This window comes from Girardinichthys multiradiatus, chromosome 19 (assembly GCF_021462225.1).
Source record: "Girardinichthys multiradiatus isolate DD_20200921_A chromosome 19, DD_fGirMul_XY1, whole genome shotgun sequence".
Classification (NCBI taxonomy): domain Eukaryota; kingdom Metazoa; phylum Chordata; class Actinopteri; order Cyprinodontiformes; family Goodeidae; genus Girardinichthys; species Girardinichthys multiradiatus.
In genome coordinates, this window is record NC_061811.1 from 6,033,777 (window position 1) to 6,034,170 (window position 394).

Genomic DNA, 394 nt, shown 5'->3' on the forward strand with positions numbered 1-394 from the left:
GTTTACACACTACAATTGGCATGGTTGTCTTATAAGTTTTGTATTTTTAAACTGTTCCTTTTACAGAGTATTATGATCAGATAATGAACAATGCCAATGAATGTAATAATCAAGATTTAAAAGAAGAGGTTGACATTTATTGTGGATTTTTTCTAATCAGCAAAAATATACATAAAGGCTCAAATATATGTATATACACTGCTCAAAAAAATAAAGGTAACACTCAAATAACACATCCTAGATCTGAATGAATGAAATAATCTCATTGAATACTTTGTTCTGTACAAAGTTGAATGTGCTGACAACAAAATCACACAAAAATCATCAATGGAAATCAAATTTATTAACCAATGGAGGCCTGGATTTGGAGTCACACACAAAATTAAAGTGGAAA